At 47.7% G+C, this 18,705-nt stretch overlaps 1 long non-coding RNA gene and 1 pseudogene across 1 annotated transcript; one reads left to right on the plus strand and one right to left on the minus strand.

Moving 5' to 3' along the window:
* Positions 1-487: 487 nt before the first annotated feature.
* On the minus strand, positions 488-11,977 carry LOC120097361 (uncharacterized). The gene is made up of 2 exons (XR_005494654.2): positions 11,874-11,977; positions 488-8,765 (listed from the first exon to the last, which is right to left on the minus strand). It is a non-coding gene; the product is annotated as an uncharacterized LOC120097361 (long non-coding RNA).
* A 5,456-nt stretch (positions 11,978-17,433) lies between these two features.
* LOC108348748 (small EDRK-rich factor 2 pseudogene) lies at positions 17,434-17,614 on the plus strand (annotated as a pseudogene).
* Positions 17,615-18,705: the final 1,091 nt, after the last annotated feature.

Here is an 18,705-nt window from a genome sequence, read left to right on the forward strand (position 1 = left end):
CCATGATCCATTCTGTACATCCGACTTCGTTGCCAATTTGGCAACATAACCTTCACCCATTGTTTTACTCTAATGCCTCACCTATGAGGACCCAGACATGCTGCGTGCCTACCCAACAAGTCACCTGGACAGTTTTGCCCCAGGGATTCCCGGACAGCTCTCACTACTTTGACCAGGCCTCACAAAAGGACCTCAGCAGCCTAGATTCATCCCCTACTTTCCTTCTCCAGCATCGAGATGACATCCACACCCTTCCTTGACTCTCTAACCTCTTAATACTCCAGGGTCTACTAACACAAGGCCCAGATCTGCCAGCTATCAGTCACCTACCCCAACTTCTCAGTCTCACAAGAGGGGAGAACTGTACCCTAGGGCTAGAGGAACTCCTCACCACTACTGGGGTCCAGCTCCAATGGGGTTCACGTCCCAAAGAGGAGGTGTGGAGTCAGCAAGGAGGGAGACAGACAGACATGATCCGAGGGTAAATCAGGAGAGCTCATGTGTTTATTGAAAACAAGTTTACACATTTTTAAACTCTCTATTTGCATAGTAGCTTAATTACAGGTAATGTTGAAAGCAGGCTTATTAATTCCAAGAAATATATGATCTTTCCACAGACTGTTTTTAACCTATTTTAGCCCTATTTTCCAACATCCAGAATGAAAGAGGTCATCAACCTTATTACCATATTTTTCTTTGAAGCAAAAGCAGTAAGTTCCCCAAGCATCTAAGTCCCCATTGTTTAATGAGGTTCAGTAACCCCACCAGGTGCCCCTTTTCCATTTCCTCTCGAAGGCCCTCAGCCTTTGCGGTCAGCCTTTGTGGTCGGGGGGGGGGGTGCCAGACATTGAGTCTTGAGAAACAAACCCATGAGAGCAGCTCTCATTCCTCAGAGGCATGCATGAGGCAGCGTTTGCACCAGGTAGCATAATAACATCGAGCCGTCTCCTAGTCGTGTTCCTTTGTGCCTCAGTCTCACAACACGGCCCGTCCTCCTCCTGAGCTCCCCAAGGGAAGGGCCTGGCATCTTACTCTTTTTCCATTGGCCAAACCATCCTGATTCCTTCAGTGCCTGCTGCTGTCCATGGCAGAGGGGGACCAAGCCAGTCTACCTTCTCATCAGGATCTGCTTCTCATGGGGCACACCAGCCTCGCCATTCCTCCTGTAAGTCCCGTACCAGGGAGTCAATGCTGGACACTGTTCTATACTTACTAACTGAACTCTCACCTCAACTGCCAAGGCCTCAGGTCTGGGTCCATTGTTTCTCTCGATTGTGTGCTTTCACCCTCCAGACCGAATGCACCCAAGAATTTCTGGCACCATCTTTCAGTGAGTAAATTTTTAACTTCTCTATGCTTGGTGCAAACAATGGGGCACAATAGGGATTCCTGTGTAGGAGTAGGCAGAGTGATCACTCTGCGTGGTTCCACTGCGGTGGAGACCTTTGCCAAAGAGTGATTTTGTTTAGAGAGACTGCCATTGTACACACCCTCTGCCAAAGCTCATGCAAAATATCCCAAAGGAGAAAAGTGTAAGGAAACTCCCTTAACGCACAGTGAGACTCATCAAAGATGAAAGTCAAGGATGGTAGAGAATTATCATCCGTGATGTCGATGTGCTGGACCTCTGTCAAGCAGCAGTGGTCGTCATGCGGTCCACACCACCCGCCTCACAAACCAAGTGTGAACTTCTTGCATTACTAGGCCTCTTTAACGTCTTCCATATATGGATCCCCAACTTCCCCCTCACTGCACAGCCTCTTTACGAAGCCACTAAGGGACGCCTGGAGGAGCCACTCTTGTCTCCCAAGCCCTTGTTTGTCCCATAAACCTGCTTAGATCTGGTCATTCTCATGCCTCTATGCTAGCTCTTCCAGACCTACACAAGGCCTTGTCCTTTCACATTCACATACTAACCAAGGACAAACCTTTACAATACTCTGCCAAGGCAGGGGTGGGGGGAGACACACATATTGCCCCATAGCCTATATCTCCAAACAGCTACACATCGTGACCAAAAGCTGGCCACCTTCCCTCTAGCACCTTAGCTGCAACTGTACTACTTGGCACTGAGGCAGAGAAAGTCTGGCTTCACAGCCCCCTCCTCATTCTCAGTACAGATTTACCAAAGCTCTCATCAGTCACCATATTTTTCTAATGCATCGCTATCTGGGCTACGGCTTCTCCATGCTTACTTATTAGAGCCCAACCTTGTACATGAGTCATCCCTCATCCCCACAACTCTCCTCCCCAAGAACTCTACATCCTCACATCTCCTCAACAATGCTCATATCTTTGATTACCCTGCAAAAGCCCCAGATTGAAAGTGCCCTAAAACAAGCTCCTTTACAGAGTAAGATATGCTATATTTCAAAGGGATCCAACTACAGCCACAAGCCTACATACTAGAAGCCAAATCCCTACGCCCACACAACTTCTCAATAGCAGAACTAATTGTTCTCATGTGGGCTCATGGAAGTACACTTGTTTCCAACCTTACGTCAATATATCCCCTGACTCCAAATATATCTACAATATAATACACTCACTCCAATATCTTAATCTTGAAAGAAAGAAGCTTCTTAACTCAGAAGGGAACTTACCTCAACCAAGAATCACCTGAGAAACAGGTCTCTGAGCACCGGGGCTGTTTAGGCTCTCTGTAAGTCAGTAAACGATTATCATAACCAGTTAATGTAGGGAAGACCTCCTGTCAGCATGACTCTTCCCTGGGCAAGGGATTCTGTACCATCTAAAACAAGGAACGTGAGTTGGGCACTGGTTTGCCGGCATTTATTACTCTCTTCTTCTGACTGTGGACATAATGTGACCAGATGCTTCAAGCTCTGGGTGCCTTGACTTCCCCAAAGTGAAGGACTGTAGCCTGGGACTGTGAACCAAGATGAACCCTTTTTCCTTGAGTTGTTTCTGTCAGGGTATTTTATCACAGACAAAAAACTAAGGCGGGGTAGTAACTTTTTCTTCAACGTATGTCTTACTTAGGGTTTCTGTTGCAATGAAGAGACACCATGACCACAGCAATTCTTATAAACAAAGACATTTAACTGGGGCTGGCTTGCAGCTCAGAGGTTTGGTCCACTATCACCATGGCAGGAAGCATGGTGGCCTGCAGGTAGCTGAGAGTTCTACATCTTGATCTGCAGACAGCAGAAAGAAGCAGTGAGCCACTAGGCCTGTCAAGCTTCTGAGACCTCAAAGCCCACCCTGTAGTGACACACTTCCTCCAACAATGCCACACCTTATAGTGCCACTGCCTGTGAGCCTATGGGAGCCATTTTCTGTCAAACCACAAGGTAGAATTGAGGAATTTTTTTTAAAGATTATTTTTATGTGTAGGACTATACTGATTGTCTATATGTCTGTGTACCATGTGTGTGCCTGCTGCCTGGAAGAGGCTATCAGGTCGCCTGACACTAGAATTACAGACAGTCGTGAGCCTTCCTTTGAATCTTGGGTCCTCTACAAGAACTCTTAACCACTGAGCCATCTCTCCAGCCCTTGACTTGGGGTCTTTCTTCTCTGTTCTTGAAACAGGGCCTCATTTTGGAGGCCAGGCTAGCCTCTAACTCGCTATCATCCCTGCTCAGCCTCCCAACTGCTAGGATGACCGGGCTGAACCACCACATCCAGTTCCTGGTAAACGCTGCTTTTGCTTGCTTGTTTGTTTACTGAGTCAGGGTCTCCTGTATCCCTGGATGGCTAGGTAGCTGAGGTTGGCATTTACACTCTCGGATTCCTGTCCATTCACCCTGTATTGCTGGTATTGCAGGGGTCTGCTCCCACTCCTGATTTATGCAGGACCAAAGATGGAGCCCGGGATTTTGTGCCTGTTGAGCCAGCCCTTCAACAGCTGAGCTACAACTCCAGCCCCAGAAGTTTTAAGCATCTTTGTCCTAGGGTGTCAGTTTTCTTTGTACCCTGTTTATGGTTTCTCGTCATATAAATTTCTAGCATTTCATAACCATGTGCACTCCTCTGGTCTTTGTGGTTGCGTCTGGTCTTTAAATGTTCCTCAGAAAGGCATGCCTTAACGTTGAGGCTAGGGAGTTCCCTGGGAAGCTTGTGCAGTCTCAGCTTTCGTGTTCAGATCCCTGACCCGTTGGGGTTCTCTTGTGTATGGTGTGAAATACAGATCTCACGCTGTCCCCCCAGCCCCCCAGCCCTGCAGCTGCTCCGGTACCATTCACTGAAGAATCTACATTCACTTCACACACTTGCCTCCTGTGTCTGAGTCAAATCTGAACTTCCTAGGTTCTCTCTGTCCCATGAGCCTATGGTGGTGCTGACCTTTTATGGCCTCCTCCTCTTACTTAGCCCTTGTGTCTTCAGCTGCATTCCTGAGCCTTCTCAATACAGGGCCAATCTGTGGGGCAGCCCGAGCTGCCTGAGCCTTTCAATGGTCTTGCTTCACTTCTTAGATCTAGGAGCAGATTCTGAGGATCCCCAGGGGGAATCACTGATCCATCTGTCCAGAGGCCCACTGTCCAGGGCTGGCTAATCTGTAGGCAGCCAAGCTCCACTCCGGTTCTTCCACCGGCCCTGTGGAGAAAGGGGTGGGAAGCAGGACACTTCCCCCCAAGCCTCCATTCAAAGCCAGACAGTGGGCCCAGTGAGGAATGCTTCCCGGCAGCCAGATCTCCAGAGGAAATTTGAGGGAGGAATGATCTGTTCTTCTCTCATTCTGGACTGACTAGAGTCTCTCCCTTCCTAGGTCCTCGTTTCCCTCACAGACACCAGGACCTAAGGAACTCTGCCTTTTCTCCTGAGAGACCCCTTACAAACTGTGTTTGAAAACTGGAGTGATATGAAGCTTATCCTCATCCAAGTAACTTTTTAACCTTTCCAAAAGAGAGTTTGGAACTATTAATCTAGCCAGAGGGTCTCAAGCCACGCCATCCCTCACAAGCAAGAACTAAAAGTCTGTGGTCAGGGCAACCTTGGCTGTGGCAGAATACATAAAACACGGAGAAAGACTTTCAAACAAAACAAACAGAAACTCAAGCCTTCCTGACTTCTAAACAAGAGTCTCGTAGTGACGCAGGCTTCCAGGCTGCAGCTCGGGCTTGCCGCCAAGAAACCAGCTCCAGGCCAGGCCCTGTTGGTCCCAGCTCTACAGGGCAGGAAACAATCTCTCCTGTGCACATACCAGTGAGTCCATCCTGCCAGGGCCGCGTGCCAGGCCTGAGAAGCGTGAGCCACAGCAGCTCTAAGCGGGAATCAGGAGGAGCGGTTTGTTCTCCTTGACCAAGTTCTGTATTGTCACGTGTTTGGAATAGTCCTCCATTACAACCCATTTTGAATTTGTGCTGAAGAAATGGAGTTCAGGGACTGATGGCTCCGTGGTTAAGAGCACTGCCTGCCCTTCCAGAGGTCCTGAGTTCAATTCCAAGCAACCACATCATGGTGGCTCACAACCATCTGCAATGGGATCTGATGCCCTCTTCTGGTGTGTCTGAGGACAGCGACAGTGTGTTCACATACATTAAATAAGTAAATAAATCTTTAAAAAAAAAAAAAAAGATCGGAGTTCAAGCCAGGTATGGTATAGTGACTCCGGCTTGTAATCCTAGCGGGATGATCATAGCTGAAGGGCAAGCATGAATTGCATAGCAAGACTCTGTCTCAAATACAAATAAATAAAGAACATGGAATCTCCTTGGGGTTTGGCTCACTTTAGGTTTCCTTGCACAAAACTTCTCCCTGGGACATTTATGGATATCAGGCTGTGAGGCCTTCCATAGTCAGCGGAATAGTGAATTTTAGGCTGTGCTTTGCCCTGGGAGACTACATTTTACAAAGCATCATTAGGCTTCACTGTGACACAGACACAGGACAACTGTGTCTCATCTGTGCACATACACACACTCCCAAACCTGTCCGGCATCAGTCATGAGGATTAAAACAAGTTAAAGACCTTTGTTGGGCTTTCAAACCGGAACCCCTAACCCTAACCCTGGTAATATATAGGCTGTCCCACTGGCCTGCTCTCAGGGAACTAGCAACTGCTTACATTAACACCTGCTGCCGCCAGGTGTGCCAGCTGCAAGCTGCAGATAAAAGGGCCCGCCAGCACCTGTGCTCTCTTTCTCTCTCTGCTCCCCACCTCCCAAACCCCTGCCTGCAGCCTGACTTCCCTCACCCTTTCTTGAAACCAGTCAGAGTTATCTGAGAGCTGCCCCAAATAAACCTGCTTCTCCTTGGGTCTCCTTGTCTTAGTTCAGGAGGTACCCGTGGGCTGGCCTGCTCCACCATGGCACGGGCTACCCTGTTCCACGTGAATTGACTTACTCCATCAGAGGAGAAAACCTATTAGCTGTGTATGACCACCCATGACCGTATCAAAGCAGATCAGGATTACATGGACACATTAAAACCATCTCAGGAAAGCCAGACTGGTTGGCTTACTAAACACGGAAGATGAACCAAAGGATGTAGATCGTTCACCCAGTTCATGTTAAAATAAGGGACAAGTAACACTGTGGTAGCCCCACTAACAATTGCTCAACCATCCAATGTCTGTATGAAGGAGCGGATAGAGTAAAAGTCTGCCCCTGCGGCTTCAGCTCAGTATAGTCCCTGTTGCTTGCTTGGTGTCCTTTTGAATTACCACGATGGTCTGGGCTGGTCTTGAATTTCCTGTCAACTTACCTCAGCTCTGCACCTGGGTGCCTACAGCAGCTCTCTGAGTTCCATAAAGAACTCTCTGAGTTCCATAAAGAACTCTCTGAGTTCTTATCAAGGGGCTGGAGAGATGGCTCAGCAGCTAAGAGGACAGATTGCTTTTTCAAAGGACCCAAGTTTGATTCCCAGCAACTATTTCAGCCAGCCACAACCACCTATAACTTCAGCTCCAGGAACATTTGATTCCTCTGGTCTCTGTAGGCACCTGTACTCACACGCGCGCACGCGCGCGCGCACACATACACACACTTAAAAATCATAAAATTAAATATTTTTTAAAAAATTATCTAACCAGCTGGGCCCAATGGTGCACACCTTTTATCTCAACGCTCTGGAGGTGTGGAAGAATCTCTGTGAGTTCAAGGCCAACTTAGTCTCCACAGTGAGTTCCAGGATAGCCAGAGCCATATTGTGAGATTCTATCTCTAAATAAATAAATTAATTAATTAAATAAAGGGAAAAATTCCTTAGCTAACCACCAGAATCTTTCTTGGCATCCATGTCACCTTGCTGTCTCTGCCTTCGGTAAGGTGTTTTTAAACTGTGACCTATAGTTAGTTTCATAAAGTGCAACACATGTGCTAAATTAATATTAGGAATTAAGATTCTAATACAGGCTGGGAGTAATGATATATGCCTTTAATCCCAGCACTGAGGCAGCAGATGCATGAGGATCTCTAAGTTAGAGGCCAGCCTACTCTACCTGAGTTCCATGCAAGCCATGGCTACATAGTGAGATCCTGCCTATAAATAAATAAATAAATAAATAAATACAAACAAACAAACAAATTGGAATAAAGGAACTTGTGAACATCATGACCATACTGTCAAGAGAAATCTGGATTTCTATAAATTGTAGCCAATAAAACCAATTAACATAGTTTGTGGACCTATTTTTATTCAATGGACTCTGCTGTGGAAAAACACAAAGATGGCCTTATTTCTGATGTAATGTGCTTATTTTGGATCTTAGGAAGGGATTTCTACTCAAACATAGACTTTTTTTTTTTTTTTTTTTTTTTTGGTTCTTTTTTTCGGAGCTGGGGACTGAACCCAGGGCCTTGCGCTTGCTAGGCAAGCGCTCTACCACTGAGCTAAATCCCCAACCCCAAACATAGACATTTCAATTGCATGTCATACAGGGTCAATCCGATCAATAAGCTACTTCGTTTTCATGCTGGGATTCCACTCTACACCTGACCTGGGAAGTCCCAGGATCCTCTGGGGGCTACAGTCTGTGAAGGAGGGAGCTAGAGGAGAGCATGCCCAGCCTGGTGGGTAGGCCTTCACAGTATGGGAGACTCAGCACAAGGTCGAATAGTTACAGGAAGGAGAGGCTGAGCCTGCAGTGACAGACAAGGGCAAGTGGCCTTTGTCAAATTTTGGTGAAGCCGGGAGGGTTCTACCTATCTGGAACAGCTCAGGGACAATGTAGGCCATGCCCTGTGGCTTCCTTAATCCCTAGGTTGACTCTTTGCTGGATATAAGAACACTGCTAATTGTTTAACAATAGAAAAACCTAAGACTGTTATTAAATTTAAACATCATCAGGATGTTCACATGTTGGAACTGTTTTTTCTGAGGTGTTTGGGGTCAATGGGGTTTTCGTTTGTTTTGTTTTGTTTTTACTTTTTCTTAAGTAGAAGTAGACTGGGACTCAGCCCGCCATCAGGGAAGCTGCCTCTTACAGCAGATGGGAACTAACACAGAGACAGACCTAACACAGCTGGACAATGTACACAGAGTGAGAGACCGTGGAGTGCTCAGTCCTAAACAGGATGTCTTCGTCAGACCCCCTCCCCTCAGGGCTCGAGAATCTACGCGGAACAGTAGACAGACAGATTTAAGAGCCAGAGGGGACGGATGACACCAAGGAAACAGGCTAGTCCTAGCAGGTCTCACTCACGTATGAACTCTCGAGACCACGGCGGCCTGCAGAGCCTGTACAGGGTCGAGCCAGACAGGGTCCCAGCACTGAGAGCAACAAAGGTCCCATCTTAACCAAGAAGCTGTATCCACTTGGCATCTGCTTTCAAATGAGAAATCAATTTCCTCCCATAAGCCTAGAGGGAGAGAGATGAATAGATAGATATAGATTGGTACAGGTATAGATATAGATGACAGAGATAGGACAGAGATATAGATCACAAATAACAGTAGGCCCTATGCTCAGCAGTAAATGGCCAACACAAAAGGGACTCAGTGGAAGTGCTTTGCTGAGGCATTTTTGTCCTATTGGTCTTTTGTTTGTATAATATGATTTCTGAATTTGTGGTTTTATTGGTTTTATTTGTGTCTGCCTTTTAATTGTTGCTTTTGGGGGGGGTTGTTTTGTTTTTGTTTTTGTGTTTTTTGCCCGTTTGTTTTCTAAAGAGAGAGAGAAAGAATGTAGAGTTGGATGGGTGGGAGGGATTCCAGAAGGGGAAACCATGATTAGAATATATTGTAAGAAATGTCTTTTTTTTTTAAATCCAAGAATAAATAAATAAAATAAAAGTGGAGGTCACGGGGTTGGGGATTTAGCTCAGTGGTAGAGCGCTTGCCTAGCAAGCGCAAGGCCCTGGGTTTGGTCCCCAGCTCCAGAAAAAAAAAAAAAAGTGGAGGTCACAGGATGGTGACCACAGGGCCTCGGGGTTGGTCTTTTGCGCTGTGTAATGTGTGCTGTGTAATGTGCGCTGTGTAATGTGCGCTGTGTAATGTGCGCTGTGTAGTGCGCTGTGTAGTGCGCATTGTATTTTTAGATGCTGAGTTCTGTGCCCCAAGATCAGGTTACAGTCTATACACGGGCACTGTATTGACCAATGCGCTGTGAAGAATGCCCCCAATAATCTTTGATTGAGTAATTAAAGGCTAGAGCCTCTGACTGGGCGGGAGAGAGAGGAAGGTGGGACTGGAGATCAAGTAGGGGGTTTCAGGGTAGGGACCATGAGAGGCAGGACAGGGGATGTGAAGAGAGTCACCATGAGGCAGGGTGGACCATGAGACTGGACCATGAACATGTGGCCAAGAGAAGCTCCCACACACGAAAGACAGATGCAGTTGGCAAGTAATGGGGGTATTTATTTGGTTATTAATAGCCTAGCCGGGTTATAATACTTTCAGAACCTGTGTATCTTAGGCTTGCAGCCTGTCAATAAATTCTGACATCTCTGAGTTGTTTACTTAGTAGCTAAACAGGAGGGAGTGGGGCAGAAATAATAGACTGTTCTCTCCTATCATGTGGGTCACAGGGATCTGTGAGGCCCAAGTACTCTGATGTGTTGAGCTATCTGGTCAGCCGAAAGAGAGAGAGAGAGAGAGAGAGAGAGAGAGAGAGAGAGAGAGAGATAACCAAAGTAAGATGTGCTCACAGATTTATTTCTTTTACTTATTATGTTTTTTTAAAAAAGCAGAGCCCGGGATGACCTTGAACTTCTGATCTTCCTGCCTCTACCTCCCAAATGTTGGAATTAAACGTGTGTATTGCCACACCCCCTTATACTGTTCTGGCAAACATACCAAGGGCCTGGTGCATGCTAGGCAAGCCTTTGAGGCAAAGAACCATGAGTCTGTGAAGGAAAGCCATAGCTCGATTACGAATAGTGACAGTAAGCTCTAGGGCTGACATCAAGTGATAAGGAGTGACCTGTTAGTGGAAGAAAAAGGTAGCCGCAAAGCGTGTGTTCACTTCCGGCTCTGGGTACTTCACTCAGCTCAGTTAGTTAACTGTTAAGCTTAGTTACCTCAGTGGCCACAGCAGTTTTCTGCTTCAGTGTGCAAAGTATATGGTTCCCAAGAGACATTGTGGTTTCCTGCCTGTGAGCAAAGAGGCCAAAGAGGCCTTTCGAAAGTTACAGCCCTGGGGAGGCCTAAGTTTGAAACAACTCCCTTCCCAGCTCCCCTGTGGGAGCTACCACATTGCCAACTGCAAGGGCTTCCAGTCTGATATGGACCCTACCTGACCCCAAGTTAACAGGGAGTTTGCCAGGTCCTTGGAAACTATCAGAAGACAAGAATCTTTGAGTGAGAGCCAAAAGATGTGGCTCCCCCAATCCCAAGAGGAGTAAGTCAGCAGCATACATGGTCACAGTCTAGACTGACCCTTCAATTGGTGTGACCTTTGGCCTAGGAAACTCTGCCCACTGTGCTCAAGGTGGCTGAGCAGAGGAAGGCCTCATGTAATAAGCCATTCCCTTTTCACCTTAAACCCCCGTGTTATGAAAAAGCCACTTCCCCTGAATTGGGACCCGAACTGGCCTCACCAGGTCACTTTGCCATCTCTAAAGTCTGAGCTGGACTGGTCACTGTAAAATCTAGTGCTGTGTCAGAATTACCACTCGGTACAGAGACCCAGGCACAGGTGGGGCACATGAGGGTCATAGCTTTCTCTTGAGAGGCTGCCAACTGAGGTTTTTCCTTCCCTCCAACCTCCCACAGCAGGGAAACTGGTACTGAGAGGAACCCTGGCAGCATCCGACATGTGTTCTCCCGAATCTCTAGAACCAAGGGCAGAAGCTGTGTCCAGACAAACAGGGTGGACATTCTTCCTGGGAGAAAAAGGGTGGTGCTGCTTCCTGTACTCTGGGCCCTTCTTTCTCTGTAGAATTAGAGCGCCGTGGCCCTCACCCCTAGCCCTAGCCCTGGATCCCTCTCAGCCTCTTCCCAGCTCCCATGCTGTACTCCCCCACAATCCCAGGGGGCCTCTTTCTGCCCCTCCCCATCTTCAGAGATTCCCCACCCCCGGGTCCGCCCTCATTGCTTGGTCACCTAACCCCATTCTCCAAGATCTCCCTCCCCCCTGGCGAACCCCCATTGGCTTGGTCCCCTTCCCAGCCAGCCCCACCCTGCAAGCACTGTCACTTCTCGGAAGAGAGAACGCAGGAAGTTGGGAAGCAGCCAGTCTTCTGTCCTCCCACGTCCCTACATGCCCGGGTGCACTACAGTTCTCCAACTCCAGCCCCTCACCCAACCCCGTCCTTATCCAAACTGGTTTGCTCCCTGTGTCGCCCCTCCCTTCCTTTGTCTCCGTGTGTTCCCCACACATTTCCACGCACCCCTTCTTTGACCTACTGCGCAATTGCCAGAATGCCCACGTTGTCCCATCCCCCTGCCCTCCCGCCCCCACGGACCCTGTCCCTTCCTGTTGCCTGGAGACTAGGGAGCCTCTATACTCGAGGATACTGTGGACATACCATCCCGATATTGTGCACCAGGCGCCAAGCACATCAGAAAACGTGCCACCCACGTCCAACACCTCTACAGAGCACTCTGGCTTCCTAAACGCAGTCTGACGGAGATCCTGTCCCGGGGCGAGGCCCTGAGCACTCCGGGACCCAAACGGCGGGTCTGCGGCGCCACCTGGTGACCATTCTAACAACACGGAATTCGTGGACAGAGGGACAAAGCCCAGCGGGGCGGGAGCAGGCGGTGGGGGGGGGGGGTGTCGAATGGGGGGGGGGTGAAATTATTCAATTTCAAGAAGGGGCTGCCCCAGTAGCTGTCCCTTTCAGTTCCGCAGGACCCCACGCGCCCGCATTTCGTCCAAATGTCCACTTCAGTTTTCTTCCAAATGTTAGGCATTCCTGGTTGTACAAAAGTCAGGCGCGGTAACTTTAGAAAAGATAGGGCTGTGACTTGGAAGAGAGGTCCAGGTCCTGCTGGCCCTAAGGTCTGGAGCAGAGTGGTCGGAGCTTAAGTCTAGAGAGGATACAGTCAGTCATAAAGGCAATTTGAGGGGCTGGGGATTTAGCTCAGTGGTAGAGCGCTTACCTAGGAAGCGCAAGGCCCTGGGTTCGGTCCCCAGCTCCAAAAAAAAAAAAAAAAAAAAAAGGCAATTTGAGCACAAGTCCCCCAAACCCACTCACTCATCTCCAGGAAAAGAGACCCACCTCCACAACAGTTTAGGGACAAAACAGAAAAATGGGGCCAGTGACAGGTTCTAGGACAGAAAAGGTCCAACGTTGAGCCTGGAAAAATCCCAAAATGCCTAAGTCAAGAACTGGGAAAAACAAAGCTCATAAAGACTGATTATATCAAAGTAATGCAGAAGTCAGACAAAAGAGCCCTCTTGTGGTCAGAGCTGAACAATTCCAGCATCAAAGATAAGCAAGTGGGGGCTGGAGAGATGGCTCAGCGGTTAAGAGCACCGACTGCTCTTCCAGAGGTCTTGAGTTCAAATCCCAGCAACCACATGGTGGCTCACAACCATCTGTAATGGGATCTGATGCCGTCTCTGGTGTGTCTGAAGTCAGTTACAGTGTACTTATATATAATAAATGAATAAAAAAAAAAGATAAGCAAGGGGGAGTCAAAAGTATGGAATTAATTCCCATGAGTCCGGTCTGCGTGGCTACATCAACGCATGGGAAAGAGGATCCAGACTCTCACAAAGAACCCTACGCCAAGTAGGTTCCAGCTGAGACTTTAAACCTCCACTCCTTCCCATTCCTCTCGCAGAGCTGAGCAGAGGTGATTGCCCTGAAGAAGACGACAAAAGCAGAGCTCTGTCCATATCAGCCCTGAGCCACAGATTGACAGTGAGGACTCCCAAGGAGGTGACCTGGGGACATTGCTTTTGGTGTTTTCTTTCCCAAGCCCCCAGTCTCAGTCCCATGAGGGAAACAACAGACAGCGATGGGGGGAGGGAAGCCCTTGCACAGACTGACCAGCCTTGCTTCTAACCACCTGAGTCATCAGTGATAGCCTGTCATTGCCTGAGGAGTTGTGACTCAGTGTCATGGAATACGAGTTATGGAATAACTCAGTGTTATGGAAGAGCCTGGACAGATACCTGGGACAGAGGAGAGCACAGGAGGAATATGAGGAAACTGGGGGAACATGAATTGATCATGCACTTTGGTTAAAAATACTGTCTTGGCCTGCGTGGTGGCACTGGTGTTAGGGCATTGGCTGCACAAGCGTGAAGCCCCAAAAGCCAGGCCTGTAACCTGAGCTCTGAGGGGGTGGGAGGCAAAAACCAAAGGATAGCTGTGGCTCAATGGCTAGTCTAACAAAACAAAAAAACAAAAACAAAAAACAAAAACAAAACGAAACAAAAAAAACAGCCTCCAGGTTCGCAAAGAGATCTTGTCTCAAGAGAAAAATACAGAAATGACAGTGGAGGACACTTGATGTCTTCCCTTGGCTCTAAGTATGTGAATACATGCACTCTTACACATACGTACACACCACATGCACACACATAGGCCATATGCATACACCACACACAGAGTAATGCACAGCAAAACAAAACTATGGCTTGAAACTCTGTACCAAGTGCTCGGAATTTCTATATATGCAATGCTACCCTTAAAAATTGTTACTATTGGGGGTGGTCTATGCATCCCCAGGCTGGCTATGCTGAGGTTTCAAGTGTGTTCTACCCTTTGCCTTGATTCCATTTTATTATTATTGTTGTTGTTGTTGTTTGATTTTGTTTTCCAAGACAGGGTTTCTGCATTAGCTCGCTATGTAGACCAGGCTGGCCTCAAACTCATGGAGGTCCTCCTGCCTCTTCCTCCTAAAGGCATGTGCCACCACGACCTACTGTTTTTGTTTTGTTTTGGTTTGGTTTGGTTTGTTTTGTTTTGTTTTGGTTTGGTTTGGTTTGGTTTGGTTTGGTTTTTTGAGACAAGCTCTCACTATGTAACTCTGACTGACCTGGAATTCGCTCTGAAGGCTAGCATGGCTGCACAGGCTGGTTATCAGTGTCAACTTGACACAAGTGTACCAGAGAAAAAGGAGCCTCAGTTGAGAAAATGTCTCCATGAGATCCAGACGTAAGGCATTTTCTCAATTAGTGATTGATGGGGAGGGGCCCGGCCCATTGTGCGTAGTGCCATCCCTTTGCTGATGGTCCAGGGTTCTGTAAGAAGGTAGGTTGAGCAAGTCATGAGAAGCAAGCCATTAACCAGCACCATGGCCTCTACATCAGCTCCCGCCTCCAGGTTTCAGCCAGGTTTGAGTTCCTGTCCTGACTTCCTCCAGTAATGGACTGTGATCTGGAAGTGTAAGTCAAATAAACCCTTTTCCTCCCAACTTGATTTTTAGTCATGATACTTCTATCACAGTAATAGAAAGAAACCCTAAGACACAGGCCTTGAACTCACAGACATCCGTCTGCCTCCACCTCCCAGGGTCTTAGATCCAAGGCATGCATCGTCACACTTGGTTCTCAGTTCCACTTTGTAAACTGCTACACAAATGAATTTTGTGTTTGTTTACCCAACCCTCCACTGTTGGGCTCCCAAAGACGTTTTTGGACGACCCTCCCAGTTCATAGGGCCCTGAGACTGATTGACAAGGGACTTTTGGAAGCCCTCAGAGCTCTGGTAATGCTGCCAATGAAGCAGAATGCCAGTAACGTAAGGCCAGAGGGCCTTCACCTCCCATGATGAGGGACGGCGGGGAGCACATTGGGCAGTGGTTAAAGAAACAAAGAACCAGGCATAATGACACACACCAATAATCCCCATGCTCAGGAGGCTGAGGCAAGCAGATAGTTCTGAGCTAGAGGCCATACAGCATGGTCTATAGAGCACGTTCCAGGCCAGCCAGGGTATCAGGGGGTGGGGAGCTAGGGGAGAAAGGTTTGGGGTGAAAGTACAAGAGGTAAAGTTATGCAAGAACAGGGACCTGTGTGTGATCTCTTATACATAGCAAAAGCTGGTTGTGGCACTTGTCTGCTTTCAGCTCTGAGGTAGCTGCAGTACAACATTCTGATCCAGGTTCATCCGCCACCAGCTATACCTCCATCACACTGCTCAGTTCAACCCCAATGAAATCCAAGTTGTGTACTTGAGGTGCACCGGAGATGAGTTTGGCGCCACGTATGCCTTGGCTCCCAAGATCAGTTCCTTGGGTCTGTCTCCAAAAAAAAAAAGTTGGTGATGATACTGCCAAGGCAACCAGTGACTGGAACGGTCTGAAAATTACAGTGAAACTGACCATCCAGATTGACAGGTCAGCGTTGAGGTGGTGCCCTCCTCCACCTCAGCCTGATCATCAAAACTTTCAAGGAGCCACCACAAGACAGAAAGAACCGGAAGAGCATTAAACATGACGAAAATGTCGCTGTTGATTGCCTGGCACATGCAACACTGGTCTTTAGTCAGAGAACTTTCCGAAACTATTAAGGAGATCCTGAGCAATGCACAGTCTGTAGGCTGCAATGTGGATGGACACCCTGTGATATCAATAGTGGTTCCTGTGGGATGCCAGCTATTAATGAGCAACAAGAGAAAAATATTTCAGTAAAAATTAAAGTTTAAAAATAAATAAATAAATAAATAAATAAATAAATAAATAAATAAATAAGCAAGCAAGCAAGCAAGCAAGCAAGCAAGCAAGCAAGCTGGGTGTACCATGTTTCTAATCCTAGCAGGCAGATTCAATGGTCAGCCCTTCTAGATGAGTTCCAGGCCAGTGAGCGACACTATCTCAAAAGACAAAAGGAATGACAGCTGATATTATCCTCTAGTCTCCACATACGCATTCAGATGTGCACAAGCACACACATATAACACACACACACAGGCGCGAGCATGCGCAGGCACACAGGAGCAGGCGGGTGGGCAAACTCAAAATGACTGTTATAGACATCTTTGCTAGCTACTTTATAACAAGATAAAAATGCAGCCTGCTAAAGTTTCACTCTCTCCAGACCAACTAGAGTTACATGGTGAGACACTGTATCAAAATAAATAAGTAAATAAAAGGAACTGGGATAAAGTGTAGTGCACAATTGTAACAGAAGGAAGGAAGGAAAGAAGGAAGGGAGGGAGGGAGGGAGGAAGGAAGGAAGGAAGGAAGGAAGGAAGGAAGGAAGGAAGGAAGGAAGGAAGGAAAGAAGGTGGGCAAGCAGGCAGGTAGGCAGGCTGTGAGTTTGGGCCAGCTTTGGAGAAAGAAACCTACCCCCAAACTTAACCTAGTTTCTTTCTTTTGTAGCCCTGGCTGTCCTGGAACTTGTTCTGTAGCCCAAGGTGACTTTGCTCAGATCTATCTGCCTCTGTCTCTCAAATGCTGAGATTAAAAACACGTGCCGCCACCACCTGCGCTAACCTAGTTTCTTAGAAAAGTATTCTCTTATAGCAATTCAGTAAGTAGGAATTTGCTGGTCAGCTTGGACATTAAAAAAGCACCAAAGAGTTCTGTCCTTAGGGCATAGGAACAGGCCCCAAGAAGTTCAAGATCAGAAAAGCAGGTGGATACCCCCAGAACTGCAGAATCAAGGTTCTGGAGACTCACTGACCAAAGTGTGGTCATGGGCAATAGCAAGTCCAGGGGATCTTCACAGCTTACATCAGAAGTACACGGACAAGACAAAAGTGACCTCATCTTACCCAGAAAGTACCTGGTTTATCTCAAGCTGGCAACAATGACACTAAGCGCATTGGCACAGATGACACCAAGAACCAGTTGGGAAGTAGCGCTACCCTAGTGGGGTTTGCCTGTTTATAATTTGCCAGAAAACTTGGTAGAGAAAAAGAAGCCAGAGTTACTCAGGGCACCATGGCAGTGATAACTCGAAATGCCTGCAGCCAGGGCAAGCTGGATCCACAGAGAGGCAAAGGTACTTACTGCTCACTGCTCTGGAGGCCAGAAGTCTGAGATTAGAGTGCAGATATGGCCAGGTTCAGGATTACAAAAGCTTCCGTCCTGGCTGCTCAGAGAGTACTCATTGTTAAGTTGTTAAGGGTGGGGTGGGGATTGAGCTCACTTATAAAAGACCAGGACCAAGCCGCTGCCATCACCATGACCTGAGGCAACCAGGGAGAGCTTGCCCACCAGAAGAACATGAAGAAGCAGAGACACTCAGTTAAGGGAAAGCTCCGAGATGATGGGCTTTCTGCTGCCGGCCCGCAAGCAGAGGGACTCAGGGATCATGCAGCAGAAGCAGAAAAAGGCAACCGAGAAGAAGGAGGAACCCAAGTAGCTTTGTGTCCAACTCCCTTGCCCTACGCCTGTGTGCCTGGAGCCAGTCCCACCGTGGAGTTTCTTCCTGTAATGCTCACAGGTCCCAGTACCGATGGCATTCCCTTTTCCGTGAGTCTGAAGCCGGTTCCTTTTGTGCTTCCTTCCCCTCAGGTAGCCTCTCTCCCTCTGGGCCACTCCTGGGGCTGAGGGAGTAACCCCTCCCCAGTGTTTTTTTATTCCTGTGGGGCACACCCCAACGTATTAAAAATAGCTTTGTAATTCCAAATAAATAAATAAATAGACCAAGACCCCATCATGACTTCACCTGACTCTTGTCACCTCCCCCAAATACCACTTCATACCATCATACTGGAGATTAGGACCCCAGCATATGAAGTGGGGGCTCTCTGTTTATAGTAAAAGCCAAGTCAGACCATCACAAGAAGGAATGGCCACTCTACCTGTGTTAATCTGAGTCTAGGAAGGGGAAATAGGAAGAACTTCACGGACTTTGGCTCTAAATTGGTAGATTCCTAGAAACCTGAAATCTACCCATCAAGGGGGGCTCATGGAGAACAGTATATTCATGAACTCTCACCCAGGTCCAACTCCCAGTAGGGCTGGAGGTTGGTGGACCCATGCTGTGTTTATGGCCCACAGCCCAGACATAGAGGAAGAACCTTGTGTGTGCTCCCCAGCCAAGGTAGAAGCTGTTAAAATGTTTCTAGCTATACCTAGAAACCAGGAGGGTAAAGGTGTTCTACACCCTGGGGCATGTGTTCTCGTCAGAGACTTGCTGTATCTCCACATCACTCCACCTGTTTGGCCTATGAAGAAGACAGTAGTTCTTAGAAAATGGAAGGCTGTTATCGTAAATGGGATCAGACCACAGCTCCTGCAACCGCCTCTCCTGATTAGCTTCACTGGTACATCTCTTCCCCACCCCACCCCTCCCCACCCCACCCCACCCCCCAGCTGAACTGATGTTCATGGACCCTTTCTTTTTTTTATATAGTTTTTTTTTAATACAAAGATAAAGAAAGGATATGTCCCGGGTCCCTGTTTTTGGCAACAATGTTGTGTTTTAAAAGATTGGAGCTGAGGGGTGGT

This window comes from Rattus norvegicus, chromosome 1 (assembly GCF_036323735.1).
Source record: "Rattus norvegicus strain BN/NHsdMcwi chromosome 1, GRCr8, whole genome shotgun sequence".
NCBI classification, from domain to species: domain Eukaryota; kingdom Metazoa; phylum Chordata; class Mammalia; order Rodentia; family Muridae; genus Rattus; species Rattus norvegicus.